Genomic DNA, 27,053 nt, shown 5'->3' with positions numbered 1-27,053 from the left:
CGTCACTTGTGTGCCAGTTCAATGGATTTCCAGCATCTGTGGTGCAAAGGGGGGGTGCCAGTGTAGGTCCCACATGTTCATCCACATGACCTGTGCGTATGTTCATATTGATGCTTTTGCCTTCGTACAAGCCTGAATAATAAAGGTGTCCCTCAGCCTCCAAGGTGCTTCATCTCTGTCAATGCAGGTCTCTTGCCACTGTGCATGCGGCATCTCTGGCATAGTTATCAGAGATTGTGCATATGAGTCTATGTGTAGATTAGCAAGATGCAGGCTGTCCGTCAGGGATTTGATTCTGTATTGTGCATGAAGTCCATGGCTGTGTATGTATTTTTGCCTCTCTGTCCCCACAACGGGCACTCAACACCTGCTGAGTGTTTGTTTCCTGTGCGCAGGTCGCCCTTCAGTTTCCTGATCCGGTGTCAGTCATCTTTGCTGATTGTGCATCCATTGTCTCTGTGTGTGCCATGTTGAACAAGACACTCCTTCCTTAACATACACCTTTTGCAGTAGTCCTTTCTGACATCCTTGTATTTGTGTGCAACTTTTGGCATGGTTTTGAGGACATGCCGCCTGCAGCTGCAGGCCCTGCAGCAAGGGCACACAAAGTTTCAAGATTTGGCCACTCACACGCCTCTAAGATGCTCCTCCCTTCCTCCCTCCACCCATTCATTTGGGTGTCATCAGCTTGTGTGTGACACAGTTGCAGCCACGCGGTGGCAAAGGCTGGACCGTCTGCACATGCTAGGTGCACATTGCACGAGCCTCATGTCCTTGCATGAGCCACATCACGCTACAGTATGATGTTGCAGACACCCTCCAACGCAATGTCCATCCAAAGCATCTGTTGCCTGCCACTAAGCGCACACACAACACCTTTGCATAATGAGTGTGCAACTCCAACTGCCTACACAGCGCTGGCATGCCTTCCAGGCCCTGTCACACCAACCAGGTCATGTCTCTCCTACTCCCCACCGGCTATGTACCCCAACAAGGCCATGGGAGTGGGACTCCAGGCCTCTGCATGTAGTATGGTGTCGTTATCGGACACATGGCACAGGTATCATGTCTCAGCGTGTCAGTCTACAATGTGTCCAGGATCCCCCTCTACACCATCACATGCGCACAGCATCTCATCATCATCTTGTGTGCCATTGACAGCCAGGTGCTCCTCACCCTCCCCAAAGACTCAGACCTTGCCAGTTCTCATATTCAATAATGCATGAGATCCATTGGCAGATGGCTGAACATCAGCCACCTGAGGCTGGACTTGTACAGGACTGAGGTGATCATCTGTGGATTGTCCCCTTACAGCTGGGTCAACTGCTTGTGTCCCACCCACAAGAGCCCTGCACAAGCACCCAGTGGCCATGCACACAAGCTGGTGTGCATCATGGATTGCTTGCTCACATGTGCTATGCTTATCACCAGCATCTGTACCTCAGGCTGCAGCACACTCTGCATTATTCACATGATCCCCAGATCGATCCACCTCAAGGCAAGACAGACCATCCCCCAGGTCCACTATGACATCCGTGTCGAATCCTACCCTGCCCTCTATGGAACAAGTACATTACAACTCCCATGAAACTTGTCCACATCCAGGGTGTATCTGCACAGCTCTGCTTCAACATCCGGTGCCCCAGCCACATCACCGTCCAGCAGAGATAGCTGCAATGGATCACTGTCTGATGCAGGATGACCTTCACACTCCACACCCACACTCAGGAGGCAGACCACGACCACGACCCCAAAACAACCTTGTGGCACTGTCATCCAAGACCCCATTGTGCCATCTCCGTGCATCCAACCTTGGCCTGGCCACCATTCTCCACATTCACCTTACTCCAGCATGCAGGACATAGTTCTCCCACCTGGCTAAACATACCTGGGACTCCCTCCCCAGGAAACTCCACATGAGCCCTGACCTCTGCGCCTTAATGATGCTCTTCAAAATAGGTCTGTCCGCACAGTTGTTCAAGCCCACCCTCAACAGGTTGAGCCCATCACGGGTGAGTATAGTGCTCCATGTCTGTATTGAATGTTATATTGTGACCCATGTGTGTCCTGTGCCAGACTGAGATCACAAGGTATGGATGGTTGGAGTTACTTACAACACACACATGTTGTGGAATAATGCAAAATGACGACAACATCTCATGATTTTGAGTATCTTTATTTGTGGTGGGGTACGTGTTTTGGTGGATGACAAGAGGTGCTCGCCGGGTGTCTAGAATCCAAAGTTCACAGGGGGAGTTGGTATCCTTGGCATTGGAAGTCATCAGAGTCCATGCCACAGTCTTGGTCATCATTGGTCAGACTGTGACCAGCAAGTCCATGTGGCAGAGAATGTCATTGAATGAGGTGCTGCTGTTGCGCCAGAAGACCAGGTGCCAAGCCAGGTGACCTGGGAGATGTTGATGGTCCGCTGAGTCTCACGGTCTTTTCCGTGGACGACCCATCTTCCTCCGTGGACCCTCAGATGCAGACCTTGACGATGTTTGTGATGCTCCGTCGGACGAATCCTCCTCCTCCTCCTCCTCCTCATCTCTCCCTGTGGCTGGTGGTGATCTTCGCCTGGTGGCACAGGGAGGGTTGCCCATCTTGTCGGCAATCCGACGGAGTGAACGGCTCATGTCCGTTTGCACCGCCACGAGCTCAGCCAGTCTTGCCTCCATCCGTCCTTGGTGTTGTCGTTGACTGGCATGTTGCTCGGCCTGCAGGTTCTTCATCTCCTCGAGGGTCCCCTTGATGTCTGTGAGGGTCTCCACTACCTGGCTGATGCCCCTGGTGTCACGCCGGTATGTGTCCAGGATGTGGCGTATGTGTGCCATACCGGTTCCCTTAGCTGGCTGGTCAGGTTCTCGCCTCTGCTGTCCTCCACACCCACCACCCCTGCTCACACGAGCCTGGCCTGCCGTTGTGGGCACATCGGGTCTATGGGACCCCTGAGGGATGGCATTTGCGTGGTCACCTGCCTCCTCCTGGGTGCCCGGAGAACCTTGTCCCTCCTGGTCAGACTGGCTGTGTTGTTCAGTGCAAGCAGGGCTCCTGGGTGTTTCCTGGGATGTGGCAGGAATGGGGGTGGTGGTTGGCACAGTTGTACCTGATGCAGGTGCTGCAGGGGCTTGGGCACCAGAGGGGCCAGGTTGGTCGGGGTCATCCACGGAGCGGTGAGAGTCGTCGCTGCTGGTGGGATCTTCTTGACGCCGAGCGTGGGCCTGTGATTCTTCCCCCCCAGTGTTGGGGGGAGATCCAAGATGTTGCCCTGTGTGTGAGAGAGAGACAATGTTAATGGTGTTTCATGCGACATCCATGTTTGATACATATTCAAGTTGGCAGAGTTCCTCCAGGTAGTTGGATATGCCTGGCATTCCTCTCAATGTACACTTGTGGATGGGTATGTTGCGGGGGACAGTTTGATGTGTTCTCCTGAGTCTTTGGCCTGTGGCAGTAATGGTAACCTGCTTATTTGGCAATGGATTGGTCTTGTTGTGTCACATGTCCATTGTGGGAGTGGCAAAATCCATTGCCTGCCCCGGGGTTGTGTGGTTGTGTAAGGGGTGGGGGGGTGTGACCGGGCATGCTTTTGGGTGTGGTGTGATTTGTCATTGGATCTACCAGGTGATGTGTCTATCCCCTCATGGTGCATGCTGGCATGACAGTGAATGTGAGTTCCTGTGCTAGGTAGGTGGCATGTGGAGTTGGTGTTTGAGTGTACAGTGGTCACAGGAGGGCCTTGTGCTGTCTACAGCAGGGCCAAGTGTCATCTACCTTGTCTGTACTTGGCAAGTCTCTGTGCATTGAGCATGGTGCATGGGTATTTCCCTAGGCCACAGCTTTCCACACTTTTCCTGTTGGTGACACACTTTTTGTAGATGCATCATTTTGGGAGACAGTAAGGCAGTGTAGCGAGCGAGCGTAGCGAGCGAGGCTGATCCGGCAGACGGTTTGAACTGAAAGTGGGCAAATGGTGCATTTTCAAGACAATTAGAGAAAGCAGGAAGGTTACTAAAGCATTTGTGAATCAGTTCTAACAAACACTGTGAGTGGCAAAACTGGGTGTAAGGTTAGGTTTGTGCCTGAAGCAAGGATCTACTCATGCACACATTGACACATGCCCCAGTGATTTCCGTCACTAAAAAGGCTGGTTCACGCACTGCCAAACCTTGAAACCATGCACTAAGTCCACCTGCTGACGAGCGAGCAGACCCAAACCAACAAGGGGGATTCGGTCTCCCCCTGTCTCCCTCTCTCTTTCTCCCTCGGTCTCCCTCTCGGTCTCCCTCTCAGTCTCTGTCTGTCTGTCTCAGTCTCTGTCTGTCCCTGTCTCTGCCTCTGTCTGTCACCCTCTGTCTCCCTCTCTGTCTCCCTCTGTCTCCAGCCCTCTGTCTCTCTCACTCCCTCCCTCTCTCCCTCCCTCTGTCTCCCTCCCTCCCTCTTTCTGTGACCCTCTGTCACCTCAGCCCAGCTTCCTGGGCACACACACTTTGCAGGTCTTTCAAAGGCCATTTGCTTGTTCATGAGGCTTAGTTTTAAATCGCCCGGCTCCGATAGAGCAGAGTGTCTCTGAGTGTGCGCTGCTGCGGCGGTGTGTGCTGACACTCTTTCAAAGGGATGCCTCTTCATTAGCTGCTGTTATGTGCTAAATGGCCGTTCATACCAATGTCATCCTGTGAGGCGCCCACCATTTGCAGGCAACACAGTACTGTGTCGGGACACACTGTTTGGAAGGCTCTTCCCTAGGCCATATGGGCTGAGGGCATTGGTGTCTGATTCTGAGTTGCACAGTGTGTTTTGGGAGGCCCACACTCCCAGCATCGCGGACATCCAGTCTTGTGTTGGTGTTTTGTGTAGCCTGTGACTTGGCATGGCCTTGCTTAGTGAATGAAGCATGGACACGTTAGTGGCATGTGCATGTTTTTTTAGTGTGGATATGTCCGGTGAGGGCTTTGGGGTAGTTGCGTGCATGATTTGGAGTTGGGTTGTGGATGCGGTTCCCCCCATGTAACGTGAGTTGTTTGTGTACTCACCAGGCTCTGCGACTCCTTCAAGTCCATGTACTCCCACCGGCGGAAGCGTGCCCATCACCTTCTCCTCCCAGGGATGGTAATGTACTGGTCGGCGGGGGGCACCACCGCCAGTGATGTGGGTCTGGGCGTGCTCTTCATTCATTTTTCTGCTGACCGCCATCCGCAGATCGTACCACCTGGCTTGGCATTCATGCCTGGTCCTTCTGATGGGCGCAACAGCATTGACCCGATCGACGATCCTCTGCCACATGTTTCTCCGCTATGCTGGTCTGTCTGACCAATGTTCCAAAGAGCTGTGCCTCGACTCTGATGACTTCGTTGACAAGGATCTCTAGCTCCTCCGTTGTGAACTTTGGATTCTTGTCTGTGGGCATGGTGTGGGGTGTGGGAGTGGATGGTTGTGGGTGTGTGGGTGTGGATGTGACGGTGTGGGTGTGAATGTGATGAGGGGGTGTTTGTGAAGGTGGTTGTGTGAAGGTGTGCAAGTGTAAGGTGTAGTCAAGGTTCAAGTATTGTGCAGTGGTTTGTATGTGGGGTCTGGCAGCAGTGGGTCTGTTGCAAAGGCTCATGGTTTGTGTGTGTGGGCCCTTTTTATTGGTCCATTTGTGGGTGTGGCTGGGTTTGAATTTTGGGTGGGTGTGTAATAAGAGGTGCTTGTGGTTTGGGCCTCTGTTTACCTGTTTGGATGTTGCAGGTCAGTGTATTCGATGTATTTGGGCTTGTTGGACGTGTTTTGTGGTGTTGTGCGATTCGATTTGACCCTCCTTGTGCTGTTTTACAGTGTCCTGGTTCAGTATGAGAGGTTTTCGCGTCTGTGAGGTTCGTACATCCGCCATGTTGTTGTACAGTGCTCACATTTGGAATGGTGTAGTACGATTCATACATGCGCGATGCTGTGTCTATTTATCTCATTGCTCTTACTTCTCTACTTTGTGTACCCCTGGTATATCAGGCCAGTGTTCGCTCCGCCCAGAAATAGAGATTTCTTTTAAAAATGTAAGAGCTATTTTGATTTTTTTAAATGCTGTTTATGTACATTTTACATGCTATGCCTATCCAGGGGTTTAAGATGAAGGGTTTCCTCTGGATCTCAGATCAAATAGTAATTAAAAATGGACACTGAAATGGGTCCATATTGGCCTTTTCATTCATGTCTTTAACTTTACTGGAGAAAACACATATCCATTTCTGAACAATTAATACAACAAGCACTGTCAATGCCAATAGTTCAGGCTTATGAATGCACTGTGTAGCCAGATCTAACAATCTTCTTAGGCTAATGAATGCCTTTCTCCCATCTGTGCTGCTGTCAGATCAAAATGGCATACATTATCTAGTTAGCTAAGACACTTTAATAGTTTGCATTTGCAGGTGTGTGCTGCTGAAAGTTCAAACTCAAGCAGCGGAATAAATGAACAAAATGATCACAGTTGTGTGGAGAGAAAGCTCTTTGTTAGTGGAAGTGCACAAGGCCTGCTTAATTAGAACATGTACTTCTGACTTCCAATATGTTGATGGAGCCGAAGCACCTCTCCTGTGGTTACTCACATAATTGTCTGGTGACAGCTAGACTGTCAAGCCAAGCCGTAAAAACCATTAAGTTAATCTATTTCAGCGATCCATATGCATTTCCTGTTAAAATTTCATATGGCTGACTCTCCTAGGGAATTCAAGAGGCACTTCGAGGATGTTGTGTTTCTGTATTTTTTTTATCTAGCATATTACTCTTTAATTATTCACAATTTGAGCTGCCCCTCCTTTGGGGGTTGAACGCTCTGGAGTTGAGGCTGAAGGCAGTGTGAGTTTCTCACAGAGTCTTAAAGTGGGTCAAAAAGATTTTCAGAATACATGATCATTCAATCCTTGGTCTATCAACACAGCATTTACAACAATTGTGAGCTACACAGTTGTTAAAATATTGGCAAGGCACAGTAAAGACAAGAAGGAGTACTTCTAGGTGAGTGTTTAGTGGGTGTGTAGTGATAGAGATGTGAGGAAGTACATTAAGGAGAGAGGGGAAAATGTATGCTGAAGAGAAAAGAGATGAGGTGTAAGATCTGCAAATAGACAATATGTGGAGACAATAAGAGCATATATGTCTAACATGAGAGAACATAACAGGGGTGATTCCAACACTCTGAAGGCCACTTCCCCTTCTACAGACCTCAGTAATGTTTATTTCACTGTCTCAGCTTCAGCATTTAAATGTTTTTAATATTATTTACAACAAAGTCATTGTTATCAATTCATCTTAAAAAGTTATAAAACCATTTTTGGTGCTTTAGGTGTGTGTATGTATATATATATATATATATATATATATATATATTCACTGAAAAAACCATAGGTTTCACACACGTTATAGTTAGGAATTAGCATTTAAAAAACCTTGCAAATTCACTGAAAAAACCATAGGTTTCACACATGTTATAGTTAGTGGAAATTTTACTGATAAAAAACCAGTGAAATTCCCCCGTTATAGTTAGTGCAGGCAACTATAACTCACGCGACTGCAATCCTCTGCTGATGCTAATACTGTATTTAGACACTTATTTGCCCATGTCTTCTTCCATACATTTTTAGCTATACATATATTACAAATATTTTTTTTTCATAAAGACACATATGTCATCAGCAGAGGATTGCAGTCGCGTGAGTTATAGTTGCCTGCACTAACTATAACGGGGGAATTTCACTGGTTTTTTATCAGTAAAATTTCCACTAACTATAACATGTGTGAAACCTATGGTTTTTTCAGTGAATTTGCAAGGTTTTTTAAATGCTAATTCCTAACTATAACGTGTGTGAAACCTATGGTTTTTTCAGTGAATTAGTACGGTTTTTTAAATGCTAAGTTTTTTTCCCTTATAATAAGCCCTGTACATTTGGTGGCCTACGGCCACCAAAAGCACAGGGGGTGGGGTAAGTGTGGATAGTGTTTTTTTCCCTTGCAATAAGCCAAGCACATTTGGTGGCCTTCGGCCACCAAAAGCACAGGGGGTGGGGTAAGTGTGGATAGTGTTTTTTGCCCTTAACATAAGCCCTGTACATTTGGTGGCCTTCGGCCACCAAAAGCACAGGGGGTGGGGTAAGTGTGGATAGTGTTTTTTTTATTTTTATTTTTTTACCGTACGCTTACGGTAAGCGTACGGTAAGCGTACCCCGCGAAATTGCCGAAAAAAAAATAAAACCGTTTTTGCACTTGGGGGATGTTTGGGGACTCCCTCAACATGACTATGTGGGAGGGAGTTGTCAAAACAGCCCCGTAACATGTTTTTGGCCATCATGTTTGATAAACAACACTCAGTGCGAGAGACAAAATGGCGGCCGCCGCTTCCTGGTTTCGGCCGATTCGAATGTTTACTAAGATCTAAGAGCCAATCAGAATCGCGCTCGCGCACGCCACCGTACGCTTACCGTAAGCGTACGGTAAGCGTACCGTAAGCTGGCTCAGATATATATATTGATTTAAAGGCTATTTTCTCAGAATCTACTGAACAGATTTACACCAAACCTACAAAAGGCACTTCCTTGACCTAGGGACTACCTCTCTGCCAAATTTTGAGTAATTCTGTTCAGCCGTTCGGGCTGTAGCTCGTTCTAAAGGTCCTATGGAAAAATGCATGGGAAAAACGCGTTTTGGGACCCCCCTTTTATCTCAGCCCCCGCTTGACGGATCCCCCCGAGACTTTCAGGGTAGGAGCGGAGCGTAGCGCCCCACCTATTTTGAGAAATTCGCGAGGATTCGTCGACCGGCGCCAAAGTTATTCAAAATAGAATGTTGAGGTTTTCCTATGGAAACGTGGTCCTAACTATAACTACCTACTGGCTATCGCCAGTAGGTAATATATATATATATATTCACTGAAAAAACCATAGGTTTCACACATGTTATAGTTAGCGGAAATTTTACTGATAAAAAACCAGTGAAATTCCCCCGTTATAGTTAGCGCAGGCAACTATAACTCACGCGACCGCAATCCTCTGCTGATGCTAATACTGTATTTAGACACTTATTTGCCCATGTCTTCTTCCATACATTTTTAGCTATACATATATTACAAATATTTTTTTTTCATAAAGACACATATGTCATCAGCAGAAGATTGCAGTCGCGTGAGTTATAGTTGCCTGCGCTAACTATAACGGGGGAATTTCACTGGTTTTTTATCAGTAAAATTTCCGCTAACTATAACATGTGTGAAACCTATGGTTTTTTCAGTGAATTTGCAAGGTTTTTTAAATGCTAATTCCTAACTATAACGTGTGTGAAACCTATGGTTTTTTCAGTGAATTAGTACGGTTTTTTAAATGCTAAGTTTTTTTCCCTTATAATAAGCCCTGTACATTTGGTGGCCTTCGGCCACCAAAAGCACAGGGGGTGGGGTAAGTGTGGATAGTGTTTTTTGCCCTTAACATAAGCCCTGTACATTTGGTGGCCTTCGGCCACCAAAAGCACAGGGGGTGGGGTAAGTGTGGATAGTGTTTTTTTTATTTTTATTTTTTTACCGTACGCTTACGGTAAGCGTACGGTAAGCGTACCCCGCGAAATTGCCGAAAAAAAAATAAAACCGTTTTTGCACTTGGGGGATGTTTGGGGACTCCCTCAACATGACTATGTGGGAGGGAGTTGTCAAAACAGCCCCTTTACATGTTTTTGGGCTTGATATTTTAAAAATCACTCTCAGTGCGAGAGACAAAATGGCGGCCGCCGCTTCCTGGTTTCGGCCGATTCGAATGTTTACTAAGATCTAAGAGCCAATCAGAATCGCGCTCGCGCACGCCACCGTACGCTTACCGTAAGCGTACGGTAAGCGTACCGTAAGCTGGCTCAGATATATATATTGATTTAAAGGCTATTTTCTCAGAATCTACTGAACAGATTTACACCAAACCTACAAAAGGCACTTCCTTGACCTAGGGACTACCTCTCTGCCAAATTTTGAGTAATTCTGTTCAGCCGTTCGGGCTGTAGCTCGTTCTAAAGGTCCTATGGAAAAATGCATGGGAAAAACGCGTTTTGGGACCCCCCTTTTATCTCAGCCCCCGCTTGACGGATCCCCCCGAGACTTTCAGGGTAGGAGCGGAGCGTAGCGCCCCACCTATTTTGAAAAATTTGCGAGGATTCGTCGACCGGCGCCAAAGTTATTCAAAATAGAATGTTGAGGTTTTCCTATGGAAACGTGGTCCTAACTATAACTACCTACTGGCTATCGCCAGTAGGTAATATATATATATATATATATATATATATATATATATATATATATATATATTCGCTGAAAAAACCATAGGTTTCACACATGTTATAGTTAGCGGAAATTTTACTGATAAAAAACCAGTGAAATTGCCCCGTTATAGTTAGTGCTGGCAACTATAACTCACGCGACCGCAATCCTCTGCTGATGCTAATACTGTATTTAGACACTTATTTACCCATGTCTTCTTCCATACATTTTTAGCTATACATATATTACAAATATTTTTTTTTCATAAAGACACATATGTCATCAGCAGAAGATTGCGGTCGCGTGAGTTATAGTTGCCAGCACTAACTATAACGGGGCAATTTCACTGGTTTTTTATCAGTAAAATTTCCGCTAACTATAACATGTGTGAAACCTATGGTTTTTTCAGTGAATTTGCAAGGTTTTTTAAATGCTAATTCCTAACTATAACGTGTGTGAAACCTATGTTTTTTTCAGTGAATTTGTACGGTTTTTTAAATGCTAAGTTACTTTACGCCATTCGAGGCGTGCGCGCCCACTTAACGCAGTTCATTCCGTGCACGGTTTTTATCAACTTTAATAAGCCCTGTACATTTGGTGGACTTCGGCCACCAAAAGCACAGGGGGTGGGGTCAATGTGGATAGTGTTTTTTTTATTTCGATTTTATAATTCCATGTTGACAATATTTAGTTTTTTATCGCCTGTAATAAGCCCTTTACATTTGGTGGCGTTCGGCCACCAAAAGCACAGGGGTTGGGGTGAGTGTGGATAGTGTTTTTTTTATTTCTATTTTTTTACCGTACGCGTACGGTACGCGTAATCGGCGAAATTGCCGAAAAAATAAAAATTCCGTTTTTGCTCTTGGGGGATCTTTGGGGACTCCCTCAACATGGCTATGTGGGTGGGAGTTGTCAAAACAGCCCCTTTACATGTTTTTGGGCTTCATATTTGAAAAATCACTCTCAGTGCGAGAGACAAAATGGCGGACGCCGCTTCCTGGTTTCGGACGATTCGAATGTTTACTAAGATCTAAGAGCCAATCAGAATCGCGCTCGCGCACGCAACCGTACGCGTACGGTAAGCGTACCGTAAGCGCACCGTACGCTGGCTCAGATATATATATTGATTTAAAGGCTATTTTCTCAGATTCTACCGAACAGATTTACACCAAACCTACAAAAGGCACTTCCTTGACCTGATGACTACATCTCTGCCAAATTTCAAGTAAATCTGTTCAGCCGTTCGGGCTGTAGCCCTGTCTAAAGGTCCTATAGAAAAATGCATGGGAAAAACGCGTTTTGGGACCCCCCTTTTATCTCAGCCCCCGCTTGACGAATCCCCCCGAGACTTTCAGGGTAGGAGCGGAGCATAGCGCCCCACCTATTTTGAAAAATTCGCGAGGATTCGTCGACCGGCACCAAAGTTATTCAAAATAGAATGTTGCGGATTTCCTATGGAAAAGGGGTCCTAACTATATATATATATATATATATATATATATATATATATATATATATATATATATATATATATATATATATATATATATATATATATATATATATAGGGTAACACACACAGCTACCGGCAACAGAACCTCTCAGCCAGCTCTCCACTCCTCATAATGTGACTCGAATATGTGTTTCGAGCAAGTAATGGTCTTGGTCACTGGCTCATTTTATATGTACATAGAAGAAGGCCGTTGCCGAAACGCATCTGCTGTGAAGTGCATGTGGTCCGTGATAATAAACAACGGAACCTGCCCCGCGAGTGCTGTCTTCTTATGGGAATTTTCCTATGGTGTGGAGGAGAGTCGGAGCTTTGATGGACATGCGGATGCAGCTCCACATTTAACAAGCACCCGTCTGAGAGTGCACCAAGCCGGTGTTTGTGGAACGTTAAATATATAATATGTGTATATATATATATATATATATATATATATATATATATATATATATATATATATATATATATATATATATATATATATATATATATATATATATATGTATATATATATATATATATATATTCACTGAAACAACCATAGGTTTCACACACGTTATAGTTAGGAATTAGCATTTAAAAAACCTTGCAAATTCACTGAAAAAAACATAGGTTTCACACAAGTTAGAGTTAGCTGGACATTTCACTCGTACAAAACCATTGAAATTCCCCCGTTATAGTTAGTTCAGCTAACTATAACTCACACGCCCGCAATCCACTGCTGATGACGTCACATATTACATCACTCCTAACATGGTCAGTGACATCACTGATGACATCACTGATGACATCTGAAATGACATCACTGATGACATCACTGATGACATCATCCTTGTGTAAGAGTGGCAGACCTCCTCTTATCCTAATATAAACTTTGATACACACATTGAAAAATACAAACTAAAGTTTTGAAAACTATAGAGATACCAATACCAGTTAGAACAACCTATTCAGTAATTCCAAAATCTACATACGCATACACTCATTCATCAACACTTCCATTTAGTCACTCATACATGTACTCAGTCATCATATCTATTCATACACCTATACATCCTGTTACACACCTACACTCATACATAGAGTTACTCACACACATACTCACACATGCAAATAAACTTCCATTTACTTGCATATACAGCTATACACACACCACTACATTTACTTCTACAGAAACGTACACATACTTACTCTCTTGAAAACAATCACTTATAGAAACACATACTTATTTATACAGGAACTCTTCTAATCTCTCACTCTCATATATCCTCACTTCTATACATCAATACTCACATATACTAGTTTAAAACATATGGACTTACTCATAAAGACACTATTGAGACAGTCCTTTACTCTCTCACTCACCCATATACACACTCATCCACCCATACTGTCCTGCTCACATGCTGTCTTCAAAACACATACAAACAGTGAGTCACTCATTCATGCATCTATACGCTAAGTAACATCCCCCACTGAACCATACAGACACTCATACTGATACTCTAAAAATGAACTAATAACCCATATATACACTCATGAAGCTACTCAACCAACCCATGCAGCCACTTATACACAAAGTGAGACACTGATACAGATATTTAAATATTTAAACATTACTCACTAATACTTGTATTCCACAGGGAAATGAGTATCAAGCACCCCACGTGGACAAGAAGCAGGCATCTCGATGTAACTTCGTGCCAGGAAGTCAACTGCTGCCTTCTCGATATTCCATAAACCAAGGACTCCATGCGCCGCACCCAAGGCCATAAACCCGACTCCAGAACAGTCAAACTCATGAACCACTAAGGGATACATCAGTCGATCAAAATCCAGGTCAGGTGACACCAAGTTTGACAAATACATATCAAGAGCCCATTGGAATGGACATTCGAGACAGTGAAAAACAGGCTGTACACAAGTGAAAAACGTGAACCGGAAGGATAATCCATAAGCGACACTCAAGGTAGCCAGTGGTAAAGTGCCATAGGATTCCCACATCCGGCTACGCAGATGGAACAGGCTGAATCCGTGGTCGAGTAGCGCAAGACGTGCATCCATAGCGTAGAGCGCAGACCAACAGGAGTATGCCAGCAATTAATGCGAGAATCAGAGGAACCCTCCGAAAACCCCAGAAAAAATAGAATGAAAAATAGCTGGTGATATACCAAAGATAGACTGGAAAGACGTCACAAGGCCAGAGCCTACAATTTTAAAAAAATGAACCAGACCAGTCGTGGAAGAAGCATTGAAGATAGTGTGGATTAATGTGCCAAAATGCAGGGGGAGGTCAGTATTCAAAAGAGCTTGAACTTCTGTGCGAGTGTTCGCCACTTGAAGGAGAAATGTTTCACGGGACGAAGTCAACGCAACCTCCTTTTGAGACAAAAGAGCCCTTATTCTGCTCATCCTATTGAACTCTGCTTTCAAGGTTGGAATTGTCGGCCAGATGGATATATCAAGTCTGCCTTGCGGGGGTGGGAAAAGCACGTTATTACAGCAAATTACCCTCCGTGAAACTGAAACAATATAGGGAATTCCAGCTAACATCCCACAGCAAGCCTCACTATTTAAAAGCAGATAACTACCATTAGCAAGCAGCGTAAATAATGCCGTTATAACTGGCACAGGAATGCCCTTCAACACGCAAGCTAAATTAGGGGCATTCATATTACACGATCCATGTAACTGGATATGTCTACACACTACGGAATGATCAGGAGCAGACGTACACTCCTCACCCTTCAAATAAACTTCTTTGCCGGTTCTCTCACATCGATATGTAAATGGGAGAGACCAGACTTCATGCAAGAATGCAGAACCAAGTTTTTCATATCTGCCCAAGGCGTAATGTTTCATGCATGAACCAAACTTATACATAGAAATCGGGAGAGTGACCATCCCATGGATGAGCCACACTGCATAATCAGACTCAGCCACTGAAAAAGGCAAAGGTTCTAACTTTTCTATATGCAGTAGCGAATACGTAGCATCTTTCACGGACATGAATTGCTGTTTTGCTGTCAGATTAAATGGGCGGAATAAAGAAGAAATATTCATGTAATCCCAAGGTACTTTCCCCGCCTTTAACGTCTGCAAAGTCCAAGCAAATTGCATAATCGATCGTAATTGATTTTGACCATGATATAACACAGACACATCCTCCTGGACAATATCTACAACAGATGAAACAATGTTATCTAATGTATATATTCTTGAAGATAAGGTGTTAATACTATTATCTATTACTGCCAATACTTTTTCCATATTGGCCTGGTCAATAGCACGGAGCCTGGAAGCAGCCTCAATCTGCGACAACTTCCAAACCTCGTTGTAAATAGCATACACCCACCTTTTGGATCTTCCCAATGCAGGACCTTTAACAAAATCATTCAAATCTATTTTGTCATGTAAACGGGACAAGTGAATTTTAACAGAATCTAATGTGGAATGTTGCAGCCATGACTGGCATAATTTACCTACCGAGTAGGTAGTGACAGTGTGTGAGGACATAAAACGAGGGTCTACTCTATCCTGTATGTATCCGGGAGCCAACCCCAAAAACCTATGTTGACAGGTATCCGAACTTCTCTGCCATACCAACCAACCTTTAGGGTCAAATGCACTAATATTGAAGGTGGAATTGGAAATGAAAGACTGCAACATAGCAAGGGACAGATCTGTGTGATTCTCCCAACCAGGATAAGCAATCAGATCCGGGATCGAGGGAGAAGTTAATTTTTTAGAAATAGCCAATCCAAAACAGGTTGTCTGAAAAATTGTGGAATTTAAAAATAACATGTGGTTTGGGATGAGGCAGGCACGATGTAAAACTTCTGTTCCTTGTACTTGCCAAGACTTAGTTCCCCAAACCGATTTGAGATCAATAGTATCTTTCCAAACGTCATACCCTCCAATTGCCAAATCGTCCATAAAGGATTTAGAAAACAACAATTTAGTGTGTGTCAAACGCACCTTTGAAATAGGTTCGTCCCTAAGTTTAAATAAAAGGATGCATTATTGGATACACTGAAATCTGAAAAATATGAGAATTTGTTGACCAAAGTTTTCGAACTACCAATCATCGGGGCAGGGCAATGTTCCCACTGAGTAAAATTGACTAAACTACGAAATGTGCTTGCCCTATGAAGAAAATGAGTTCCATAATGATGATAACAAAACTGCTCTGCATAGTTTTCAGTATTCAAATACAAATCCTCAGCATCAAAGGCGGCATAGTATTTCAAATCAGAAAACAGTGTCTCTATAGTTTTTACATCCCAATCATCAGATCGAATGTTCTGTTTTACCACATCACCCATAGAAACACGATATACAGATGGCACATTAATCACTTCCGTGGGCCCATGAATTTGAAATTTAACTGCATCCCATGCTATCCCATCACGGACAGGCCAGGCGGTGATGTTCACAAAAGTCTGGTCCTTCTTCATGATGTGCGATGATGAATGTGGGGCCAAAGTTCCATTAATTAATCTAATTGTAGAACGTTCATTCAGGTAGTGTCCATTTATAAGCCTAAAAAACACCACCACAAAGCCAATGGACATGAACAAAAAAATGCAAATGAGCACCAGCCAAATATAAGTCCAGGGGGGAACCAAAAATTGTCTCTTGAACCAGGCAAAAAATTTTGAAAATTTGGAAGGGGCAGTGGAAGTCAATGATTCAGTTCCAAAGGAAGAATTAGACTGGATAATTTCTGTTGAATGCAAAAGGGGCAATGGAACATCAGCAGGATAAGAATACTCAGCATCATCAGGCAATTCACCAGCCGCAGGCGATACAGCAGAATCAGAAAGTACTTGCATTTCAATGGCAACCTCAGGCAAGATGTCAGATGGTGGCACCACAACAGAACTGCGCATCATTGAAGGGCAAGAAACCGAAGGTGTCAGACTATGGAGAATCGGCCACCCTGTGTAGCTTGACATTGTCAACTGAAATGTACCTGTTGTCTCTGTGACCAGGAAGTGGAGGTAAAACAACTGTACGTGTACCCTCTACTCCAAGCACCGGCACTGGTGCACGATAAGAGTGGCCAAACTCTTTCTTCTTCTCCACCTTCTCACGGACCAGATCACCAACTCTGGGTAGCCAGCCGACTACCGGAATCTGAAGTGCAGCTTCGGACGCAGAGGATATGTGTTCTTTTGCTAGAGTGTCTCTTGCTTCTTGAAGATTCTGTAAGACAGTACAGTGGTCATCTAAGTCAAAAGGCGCGGCCGCCGCCGCCATGTCTAGACCCTCAAGGTCTGGGACAAACATTCGAACCCCGAAGAGCATCATGTACGGGGTCCTCCCACCCAGAGACCTTCTAGGGAGATTTTTAAGTGCACGTTGGACGTCATACAAATGGGCTAGCCAGTTTTTGCCAGTACCTAACACCCTGGCTGTCAATGATTGCTTTAGGTCACGGTTCATTCGTTCCTTAACACTATTGCCCTCAGGCCGGTATGGAGACGAAAATTTGACTTGGACCTCCAAACTTCTCATTGCTTCTTTGTACGCCTTAGAGGCGAACGCAGGGCCCTGATCAGAGTGAAGGGTTCCACATGCAAAACTCCCTATAAAGACATGCAATGCTTTGATGACAGTCCTGGCATCAGCACTCCTGTGTGGCCATACCCAGAGAAAACGTGTGCACGAATCTACTGCAACCAAGATATACTTGTACGCAGTATCAGAGGAAAAAAGACCGCAGTGATCTAAATAAACACACGCTAGTGGTTGATTAGATATATGCAGCTGCGTTTGTGGTGGGCGCGCCACAGAAGACGGCTTTATTTGTTGGCAAATACCACAATTGAGGACATAAGTCCGCGTATGTTTGTCCAAACCGTACCACCAATAACGCTGTTGCAACAGTGACACAGTTGCAGGCACTCCGGCATGCGCAGACGCAACACCCTCGTGTGCAGCTCGCACCAAAGCAGGCCTGCAGTCTGCATTGGGAATAACTCTATCCCCAACATCATTAATCCTCACTAACGGGACGTTATCAGGACTTAAGTGATAATGGTATCGAGAAGGGAAACCTCTAGGGAAATTTGTCCCAGTCTCCGAAGCAGCAATGGCTTCCAAGATGTCATCATCGATCTTACTTTTGGATCTTGTAACTGCTGCTACTAAGTATGTTGCCACTGCGTTTTTTGCTGCCTCGTCAGCCAAACTGTTACCGACAGCATGGACGCCAACTCGTTGGTGACCAAGAGTGTGAATAACATTCACAAGGGGCCGACTGTCTTTTAGTTCAGCCACCCTAGCCCAAAGCATTTTATGCTTCACTGTGCTACCTTTTGAATCACGAAATCCATTCGCGATCCAAAACGTCAGATTGTCGTTGTAAGATTGAACACAATAGTAACAATCACTCACTATAAGAGTTGTGACTCTATGATCAGCAAACTCCAGTGCAAGCACCAGAGCACGAAGCTCCGCCAATTGTGCGGTACAATCACCCAAAGTCTGCGTATGCACCGCATCTTGTACGAATTCTCCATTCACGAAAGTACCAACAACAATTGCGCAAGCCGCTGAATAAGCGTGCCTTGATCCAGTTGCGGGCTGCGCGGACCCATCAGTGTATATAACACAATGGAACTCCTCCAACGGGCGCAATGTAAGTGGAGCCGGATGAACTAATTCATACTCCAAACTCTCCTGAGTCTGTAGCCCTGCGTCAAAGATGTATTCGACGTCAGGCGAGGCTAAGGAGGTCGCCCATTGTATCCACCTTGGATGCAAAGCTTTAGAATTCAGCACACTTGCTTTAGTGACTGCCTCTAGGGCAGGAAACGGTGTCACCACCATCATGCGTTTCCCCTGTGATAGCGCTCGTTCTTTCAGGATTGCCATCTGAACTGCTGTCAAAACCTTTTCGACAGTGGAGAAACGCATTTCAGCCGAAGTATATAAATGAGATTTGTAAGCAATGGGGACTGTGTCGCCCTCATTGTATGTTAAGTACGTGAACCCCTCCACACCCGGTACAATTCTTATGACCAGGTTTGTGTGGTTATCACGAGTTTGTAAATATTTCGCAGTAAGAAGGTCAGACTGCAAAGAGTATAATGCAGCTGAATGCTCTGGCAGCCAGCAAGATTTGGTAAAATTTGGTTGTACCAAGGCATATAGTGTCTTGATACGCTGGGCATATTCAGGAATGTAGGTACGACCGAAATTCAGAAAGCCCAGCAATGATTGTAGTTGTTTCAGTGTCGCAGGGATACGAAGGCGTGTGCATTTCTCAAGGAACTGCGGAGCCAAGCCGCGGCCCTCATTGTTGAGTTCGTACCCCAAGAATAATACTGTGTACTCGGCAATGTGGGACTTCTTAAAGTTAAACTTGTAACCAAAGTCCGCAAACATAGTAATTATGTTGTCCACGCGAGCAAGGTGTGGAAGCAACTCGTCGTCTGTTAAGTATATGTCATCAACGTACGAGTATGCCTCCGGGTCTACTATCTCTAAGAGAGAGACCACACGGGCAGCAAAGACCCCAGGACTATTTTTATAGCCCATAGGGAGCCTTTTGAACACTTTTTGTTTACCACCCGAGGTAAAAGCGGTCCACTCATAACTATGAGGGGATATGTTATGGCAATAAAAGCCATTGGATAAGTCGAGTGTGGTTTTGAACTTCTTTCTCACAAGACTATCGACGAGAGCCGAACTATGTGTATTTTGCACCGCACAATTCCGGCAGTGCGAGTTTAAGTGCCGGTAATCCAAAACTAGGCGGTACGACCCGTCAGGCTTCGTCACAGTGAATAAAGGATTATTCATGGGTTACACACACGTTTCAATTACTCCCTGATATTCCAATTGTTCAAGGATAGACGCGACGTGAGACCTAGCTTCTCGACGCATAGGGTATTGAGGTTGTGGCTGGGGGTCGGACCGCAATGGAATTTCGTGGAGGGTAGAACATTTATCCCACCCCACCTGATTACGATACAACGCAGGTGCTAGCACCCGCGCCCACTCCTCGGCTAACTTCCTAGACTCCTCCTTGGGCACCACGTGTCCAAAAGAAGGAAGAATGACTTCTTCCCCCCTTGGAGCGTTTAGAACGAAAGCCGGGGGCCAATCTTTCTCCGCCAATAGTATATCATAGGTGGGCGTCAGATTATCCCAAAATACCGCGTTAATTTTTCGTTGTATGTCACCCTCAATATTGAGGACTACTTCAAATAATCTCTCAGGGGGGGCTACGCGAGTATCAGCAGTTTCTACTGTCACATAGATTTCAGTTGCTGTCGCCTCCAGAAATGGACGCAGTGCTCCCCGCACTACTGTAACTTCCGCCGCGCTGTCTAGCAGCGTCAGCGCCCATTTCATGTTCAGAAGCTGTGTCCGTACCATCTGAGGCATACTTCGCTGAGATTGCAGCAACTTTCTTTTTCTGAAACGGGGGACGTGCAGAATCTTCTTGCTTGCCTTTTCCGTCCGCTTGTCGGGGCTGGTCTCGACCTTGAGCACCCCGGCCTCTCCCACGGTCTCCGCCACCAAAGTGTGAAGCCGCTGATTCCTGTGAAGAACGAGGAGAGCGCTGGTCAGGAACCTGAAACCTATCAGGTGACTTAATACGAGAACGATCACGCAAATCATAAGTGCGTTCAACATACGCCTGAACAGAAGAGGCAGGACGAGTATCCTGTTTCTGTTGCTGTTTATCTTGTTTCTTAGCTCGCCAATTTTGTTTTGGAAAGTTGGGTTTTTCGTCTTTTGTAGACGAACTCACCTTAGTTTGCTGTACTACATCAGGAATTTTGATGGTGGGTTTCACGCCTAGGGCACTACGTCCAACCATCCTATAGGCTTTTGCAATAACTTTTGCAAACTCCCTCGGCTTTTCTTCATCTGCAATTAGCGCCATCATGTTTCCCACTTGAAACTGCATGGCATCTCCTTTGAGATTTCCCATAATCATGGAACATACTATATCAAAGCTGTCGATAAGCCGCATTCCCAATTCAATAGCTGCTTCCGCACCATGATCCTCCTGGACTTTTTTGATAACGGAAGGTAGTACCGACATAGACGTAGTGCCGAAGCACTTCGAATGGGTCGTGGCAAAGACCTTGCCCCAATTGTCACAATCGGCAATGTCAGGGACTAGTTCTTTCGGCAAAGTAATAGTGAGTATCCTGTGTTTTTCTACAGGACTAGTGTTAGGAAACACGCCCTCTAGTTGATCGAATTTCTCTGCAAGCCAATAAGTATACTCATCCTTATTCTGGGGGCGCTTGCCAACAACCGCATTTACCATTACAGGACTGATCACCACCGCATGATGGTGATCAGCCCCGTGTCCCGCAACTGCATGTGCCCCCACCTGTACAGTGCGCGACACATACTGCACTAAAGCTCTATGGACCGTAATCAGGGTTGTGTGTAGTATACGTAAGCTATCCACACTTACCGTCAGGTAGCGTGGATGAGGTGTATGTCCGGCCAGTACCGGCCAAGTAGCTCCTTCAATTGACAAAGGACCCAGTCTCGCCGGGGCGACCGTGTGGGGGAGGGCGCCATTAAACCAAATAGTGTGTTGCCAGGTAGAAATAGGAATTTCTAAAGCCATATATGGGGTATAATGAAGAGGCACCTGCATAGCAGTGTATTTGTGGAATGTCTTATCGGTATCATCCGCAGCCTCAAAGGTAACCCAAGAGTAAAACAACTCATAAGGGTAAGTGGCATTTGCACTAACGACAAACACCACTGCCATCCCGTCATCAGGCACCCCATACGTCCTCAAATGAGCACGTAGAGATACCCTACTATGAGCAGGAATTTCTACCGCCATTAGGACTAAAAAGAAGATACAACGAGATCTTCAGTAGCACTTGGGCTTAGATTAGTGTAACCTTTTTTATTATCAAGCTTGAAAGAACCTATAGCCTAAAACCTAGGTAGGTTAAACCGTCACTCCCGTTATCCGGAAACCAGAGTGAGGGCGTTGTGGACTAATAAAAGCACTACTAAGGCATCTCAGATATTAAGACCAAACGTTAGGTGCGCCATGTTGTAGGGATTCTGCGTATGCACAGAACTATGCGCAGGAAACCAGAACCTTAGAGAATTGTGGTGTACCAGAAACTCCCCTCAGAACTAAGAACCCCTTATCCGACTAGCTTAATGTCACATTCGTTATCCGAGATTTAGCTCGGCGGTCCCAATGTATAGACAACCCAGAACATGCAACTTAGTTATTCTCAGGAATGGTGGGAACCTGAAATACCCGTTTGCACTTATATATCAGTCCACAACAGAATAACTAAGACACAGTAAAGTTTAAAGAATTTATTCATAAACCTCGAGTCCTGTTATACAGTACTTTGGCTAACATAAGCAGACAAATGGTTAAGATCATTACCATCAGCATTGTTACAATACTATAGAAAATGAAAGGAGCGATCATATTAATAATGACAGTGGAAAACAACCACCCTCCTTTCTCTAGCAACTAATAAAATATTATTAGACTATTAGAAGGTCTCATAGGCTTGCATAGGGGACCCCATACCGTATAGATCAGCTTAGGTGTATCACATCACAGGATCAGCTCAGTGTTCTCTGCTTCAGCTCTTCTATCGAATGTGTCTAAAAACCTGCTGCGCTGTAACATTAAAGCCCACGACTTTCTGGTATTTGCAGCTGCGTGCATGTTATGACTAAACAGTGGTACGATCACCCTGAACACAATCAGCCGGCACCGTCTAGTGTCCTAGAACAGTTCTTTACTCGATGTACAGACCAAGGGCACTAGCAACTGTTAAGGATGTATAAATAACATTCACTTGAGACAAGAGCGAGTCTGCATTTCTCAAATGAATAACATGTAACAACAGTGTCTTGTGCAAAAGCAGCAAAAGCAGTAAGATGGCTGTCTAACAGCTAACGTGATTGAGCTAACTTAGCAATGTAAATAGGGAGTGGCCTAAAACCACGTGACATCCCCCCTACTTGTATTCACTAAGATACTGTTAATAAGTCAGTTATACAATTAATTTTACAAAAAAAACATCCGTTTAGACACTTATTTACCAATTTATTCTTCCATTAACCTTTAGATATACATATATAAAAAATATTAATTTTTCCAGAAAGACACATATTCACTGGATGATGTCATCAGTGATGTCATCAGTGATGTCATTTGAGATGTCATCAGTGATGTCATGAGTGATGTCACTGACCATGTCATGAGTGATGTAATATGTGACATCATCAGCAGTGGATTGCGGGCGCGCGAGTTATAGTTAGCTGAACTAACTATAACGGGGGAATTTCAATGGTTTTGTACGAGTGAAATGTCCAGCTAACTCTAACTTGTGTGAAATCTATGTTTTTTCAGTGAATTTGCAAGGTTTTTTAAATGCTAATTCCTAACTATAACGTGTGTGAAACCTATGGCTGTTTCAGTGAATTTGCAAGGTTTTTTAAATGCTAATTCCTAACTATAACGTGTGTGAAACCTATGGTTTTTTCACTGAATTTCAAAGGTTTTCTAAATGCTAATTCCTAACCATAACGTGTGTGAAACCTATGTTTTTTTTACTGAATTTGCAAGTTTTTTTAAATGCTAATTATGTATGTATTATTATATTTTTTATATATTTATTTTACAATAAATTACCTGTGTATATAGTTATAGATTGACTGTATCCTGTAATATGGAATGGCTCAGCTCTTTTTTTTTTAATTTGGATAAAGTTGAACAGCATAGTTAATATCTTCTATAAACTTATAAAGAGTTAAAAAACATTTTTAGGGTTTTTCAAGATGCGCGCACCTGCAAATGTTTTTTTTTTTGTAAAAGCATTTTTTTTGCTCTTGTGGGTCCTTTTGAGACCCTGTGGCAAGGCCTAGGGCATTAGGAAGTGTCTTCCGTTTCTTTATTATCACGTTCTTAACTTTTCTCTTAGGCTATCTTCTGCCGTGGGGGTGCGTGCTCCGTGCGCGCACGGTGCGTGCTCCGTGCGCGCACGGTGCATGGTCCGTGCGCGCATGGTGCGCGCACGGTGCGCGCACGGCAAGTCATGTGATCACGAAACAACACTTTTCATTGGTTCATAGTAGTTTCCGTTCCAGAATCTTCAAACACCACACCCACTCCCCTCACTATTTCTTCTTATTTCCCGGGACAAGGAGCTGAACAGCTTTTCCAGTAAAATTTTACTTGAAAATGGCAGAACAGCAGTCTACTTCAGGGAGTGAGGAGGAGACCTTTGTGGTACCACAAAGGCACAGCAAACAAAAAGACTCTTTCATATGGAAATTCTTCACCTTTCCAGAGGGCCAAAAGAAGGTCAATGCCCCAAAGGTGACATGCACAATTTGTGGAAGTGTCTTATCTAGAGGAGATCCCACAAAGAAATACTCCTTTAGTATTTATTCCATGTTGAGGCACTTCAAGACAGTGCATCCTGTAGCTTATGCTCGTGAGTCGACAAGAGCCATAAGAGACAACCCTCCACCTGCTCAGCCGAGCACATCATCTGCGGCCGCAGATTCACCATGTACAAGATCACTGGATATCCGCCCACTGTTCTAGAAGGTGCACATACATTGCAATGTGTGCAATGCTCTTCTTTGCTACGGCGAGAGCAGCATTAACTTGATTGAAAACAAAATACAGCAGCACACATGCTCCACCCCATAATTTTTTTCATTTATTGTTTTTGTTCCTGTTGAACAGTTTTTCATTCCCAGTTTTTTTTGGTGCTCTAAAAAAATTAAAAAAAAATACAAAATTGTTAAAAAACTAGACAAAAAATACAAAACAAAAAAGACAAAAAAAACAGTTCTTTTCAGAACTCACTTCACTTCTCCAAGAAGAGCTATATTCCTAATATACTGTGTTGTAATTTTATTGAATGAATGTGCAGTGTATACATGAATGATTGAAATGATTGAAATGACGAAGTGAAGAGGAGGAAAGGACTGACAGAATGAGTGAGAAAAGGAAAGTATGATCAGTCATGAAAGGGAAGTGAAAGACTGACTGCAACAAAAGGACTAAGGGTAGAGGATGTTGTAAATTGAAACAGCAATGTGATTAAGCATTTACTAAAGACATTAATCCCTTCCCTTTAGATCATGCTTTCTCCGTTATGTTGACCGAAGCTTAGACTCCATTTTGTATTGTCATGCCGCCACGTGTTCACCACGAGAAGAGTCCAACCTCTGTGTTAGTTGCTCTTGTAATCTGCCCAGTAACAGTCTATAAATAGCTCTTTTGTCCATCTGGCGCATGCCCAGACTTGACCACATCTGTTATCAGTTAGCCTTGCTTGACCATGTTTTCGCGGGCTCAAGGAGTGTGTTAGCTCCGTCCATGTATTGATTCAGTATCGAAAATGACCATAAATGGTAATGTTCTTTGGCCTCATGTTGTATCCACCCACTTATGAGCCCCTCTATTGTGTATAAAAGGGGACCATGTACGCAAGTTCTTTGTGCTACTCTATGCAATACTGAAGAGTGTTGTGTGGATTGTAGGACCACCCTTAAGGGTTAATAAATGCTGTTTTTGTACTTTGCAGTTTCCGTGCCAACTTCCTTGTAGATTCCATTACAGGAGAGCGAACCCTTGTGTCCTGCGGGCCTAGCTGGGGCCTGTATTCATCAATTGGCGCCCGTCACGTGGGGCTCATCGGCGACTCGGATGCTCGAAGGACTGGTCGCGACGAAGGTGAGGAGTTTGGCCGGGGACGTGATCACTGCCAGCGGCGTCTTAGCCCTGGCATCCCGAGGTTTTTCTTCCTTCCCTTCCGAGCTGACCGTCTGGGTGGCGCCGGTCATCGACTGAGACCTCTTCTGTCGGTCCTGCCGTGAGAGCCGTTTGGGCGATTTTGGAGCTTGGCAGTTGGAATCTGGACTCTTGATTGGTAAGAACCGTTGTACGGTACTTGCTCCGAGTTTTTGAAGCCTGGCCTGGCTATTTGAGTTTGATTTGTGATGACTAGTCATATTCTGTATTTGTCTTTGTGAAAATATATGCGTTGCAACACATATAGGCAGGTAATGTGGAGAGATTTCTCCGGAGCTGTGTAACTTTGAACGGCGCAACGATTAAGTGCCATTTTCTCTATAATATTGCATATTTTGCATTATTCCTGAGCATGCCTGCTTTTAGCGCACTCCGTAAGTGGTGTTGCTGCTTTGGAAACCGGTTGAACCTCGAGGAATCTGCCTCAGCTCCCCCGGAGGGGACTCCTAATAGGGATATGTATGTGAAGCATGGTCTTTCTTCCATAATGTACAGCACAGTATGGAGGAAATATACAAAAAAAGATCCTGAGTTACGATGGCCTTTGTATGGATCGTTTGATATACGTAAGATTGAGTATGTGGAACAGTGTATGTGTAAGCGGCGTGCTCGGCAGGATATGTTTGAGTGTGTGCGGTTATGGGTGAAGGAAGTGCGTGAGCGAGAGAAGCGTGAGAAAGCGCTGTTTGATAAAGAACAGCGGAAGAATGATCATGTGCGAGCACAGGAAGCGAAGCGTCGGGAGGACAGAGAGCAGACGGACAGACAAGAGAAAGAGCGTAGGCTACAAGTTTCGGGTCAATATTCTGTTCGGCAGCCACTTTATCCTGTCCTTAATAATCTTGATGATGATTTTTATTTACTAGATCGCTCTCCGCCCCCTTATGTTGGCGCATCTGCTCCGAGGCCACAAGACTCCGACCCGGTTTCGGGTAAGGTAGATACGCGGTCCATGCTGTCAGCCGAGCAAATGGCTGAGCTTCGGCAATTTTCCTTCCGTGCACTTAAGGGCAAGCTATCCGTGGATGACTTATTCCATACTTGGGGGCCGTGGCAGGAGAGAGATAAATTGTATTTTCTGGGTCATTTCGCGGAGGAAGTGATTGATGCTTTCCGGAAACGTTCTGGTGTTTTTCAGCCTGACGAAGTGTCATCGGATGCTAAAGCATTGCGTAATGGTGTTTTCTCTCCCCCTAAGGCTCCTGATATGGCTCGGCGGCTGTTCGCCTTGCGGGACGAGGTGCTGGCCCTTAAAGAAAAAGCGTGCCACCGAGCAGGGGAGGAGAAGCAGTCGGATTCGTGTACCACGGAAGGCCACCCATCCACCTCCCAGTCAGATAAGGATGTCGTAGTGCATGTTAAACCAATGCGAGAGGCGGCGCCTTTGTATGTTCCTCCTAAAGGAGCGGGGACTAGCTCGGACATTAACTCCGCCGATGCTAAGGGATATTTTGTGTATAATTGGGTTTATACTCCGT

This window comes from Triturus cristatus, chromosome 4_1 (genome assembly GCF_964204655.1).
Source record: "Triturus cristatus chromosome 4_1, aTriCri1.1, whole genome shotgun sequence".
NCBI lineage: Eukaryota > Metazoa > Chordata > Amphibia > Caudata > Salamandridae > Triturus > Triturus cristatus.
Note: the sequence above shows the minus strand (reverse complement) of the source record.